The following is a 2,311-nucleotide window of genomic DNA, read 5'->3' on the forward strand; positions in this document are numbered from 1 at the left end:
CGAGGTTTATTCCCGATTTCGGTGACACCCTTATTAGATTCCTTTTATACATTTCAACCCCTCAATAAACAAGTAGTTCACATCCAAGAACCCATGGGGCTCAGATTAAGAAAGCTACCTCAAACAAGAGACAAACTGTTCCCCTCTGTTCCAAAAGCTGTTTTGCACACATATCTCAGTACAAGCTGCACCCCCCCTCCTCCTTTCAGGAGGGCCAGAGGAAGAACAGATGCATGTCACAAATACACAACTGAGATAACAACAGGAGCCAAGCACACAGTCGTAGGAATTTTATCATGGGTAAGACACAGGAAGACACAGAAGCGAAGGGATGGAGAGAAGCTTGTCCTACCTTTTCTATTTTCAGTCTCTTGATTCGCCTGTGGCTCTCCTCCTCCTCTTCCTTCTTTACCACCTCCTCTTCCTTCTTTACCAAAGCAGAGATCCCCAATAACCCCGAATCCAGGGTACTTTTGCTCATCTCCCCCATGGTGGAGGAGGCACAGTGGAAGGGACTGCTGCTCCCACCACCACCTCCCTTGGCACCATAGCGATACAGGTGCCCAGAGGGAGCTTGGCTGCTGCCACCCCCACTGCCATGGGGGTGGCCCTGCTGCAGGTCATGCTGCTTGTCTTTCCTGGATTTCCCCACATCCTTATCCCGCTTGGAGCCTCTGCTGCCCTGGTTTTTACCTGGTTTCTCCTCTTTGTTTTTCCCACAAGAGGCACTAGTGTTGTTGATGGTGATGGTGTTATTGCGGTTTAGGTTACTGCTCACATTCTGACCCAGTGCTGAATTCATTCCAGTTGTCTCTTCAGGACACCCTTGGACTTCCTGCCTCTTCCCAGCACTGCTGATCTTAGGAATCCCATATAAGGCAGCAGAAGGCAGAGATTTATTAGCATCCTTAGAAGTTCTGCTCCTTTTCACTTTTGATTTGCTAGTCCCTTTGTGAGAGGAACTCCCCTGGGGAGCAGAGGGCTGAACGGAAGTAAATTTTAGGCCATAAGCTAAGGCTGAGGTAGCATTAGCCCCATTAGAAGCCAGACACACACAATTCTTGGAGCTGGTGTTGCTGCTGCTGGTGGTGGTGATATTAGTGGAATTATTCATCTCAAATTTCTGTCTGTCCTTCTCCAAATCAGCATCCAAATCATTTATTAAATTCCCAACCCCGATTTCCCAGTCATCGCCACTGTCATAAGTATCAACTGCATTTGGATCCACACCTTTTCCTGCAGTGGAAGTGTTCACTGACACCCTGAAGATGAGATATCTAGAATAAAAATCCAATGAACTTTCCTTTGGAGACGCGGGGACATTTGTTTATCTCCGTTGGGCTTTTTTAAATTTAACTCTTCTTATCTTCCTCCCCCAGGTATGTCTAGGTTTATACCCTGCAGTCCACGTCCACCTTTTCCTGTGAGAAGGGGAAAAGTCGAATGTTTCTTGTCTGGGTGTTACCAGAATAATGACTAATAAAAAGGGGACAAGGTAGAGGGAGCAAAATAATTCAGTATTTTCACGAGTTTGTTTTTAAGTTTGTTAAACTGGAGGCAATGACTGTGATGCTTTTATAGTGAGCATCTTGAATCTAGTTGTATCTCAACATCCATGACAGCTCTTAAAAAGTCATGTCCAAAAAAAAGAAAAAGAAAGAAAGAAAAAAAAACCCACAAAAAATTAACTATGTGATTTAAATCCATAAATCTCAGGAAATACAGACTTAGGACTGGTGCCTAGCTGTTGGAGCAGAAGTTGTAATCTAACACCCTGGACCACCACCTAGGCACAAAAGGGAAAAAAGAAAGGACAGATTCACTCTTCAGTGAATTCCATGGATTTTGTGGCTTTAAACCAGACCCTTGAAGTTTTATGACTTTGCTATATTAATCTATTACCCCTTCTACTTAATCGGGGGGGGGGGCGCTAAGGAAACTGGTAGATCTAATTTTCCTTGACACAATACAGCTTCTATTAAAAACCAGTAACCTATAAATACAGATGTTTATGGGAAAATATTAAACCCCATAGGTTTTAAAAAAATAAATAAAAAGGTCTTCTTTTAAAAGTATGATCAAGATAATAGTTCTAAAAGCAGTTCTAATGTACTCCTAGTTCACACAATTGTTAGGTCTGTTAAATACAGTATTATTTACTCTACAGGAAAATGATTAAAACATACATTTACATGATCTGCACCAAGGTGGCCTCAATGACTGTGAATGAATGCATGATTGACAAAGATTAGTTAAAATGATTTTTAAAGGGATCTCTCCCTTTTATAGTCGACTGTTGAAATATTTATAC

The 2,311-nt window shown here is 42.4% G+C and overlaps 1 pseudogene; it reads right to left on the reverse strand.

Moving 5' to 3' along the window:
- Positions 1-352: 352 nt before the first annotated feature.
- Positions 353-1,262, reverse strand: LOC104619227 (annotated as a pseudogene).
- Between the last annotated feature and the right edge of the window lie 1,049 nt (positions 1,263-2,311).

Source organism: Phaethon lepturus, unplaced genomic scaffold (genome assembly GCF_000687285.1).
Source record: "Phaethon lepturus isolate BGI_N335 unplaced genomic scaffold, ASM68728v1 scaffold25354, whole genome shotgun sequence".
Lineage (NCBI taxonomy): Eukaryota > Metazoa > Chordata > Aves > Phaethontiformes > Phaethontidae > Phaethon > Phaethon lepturus.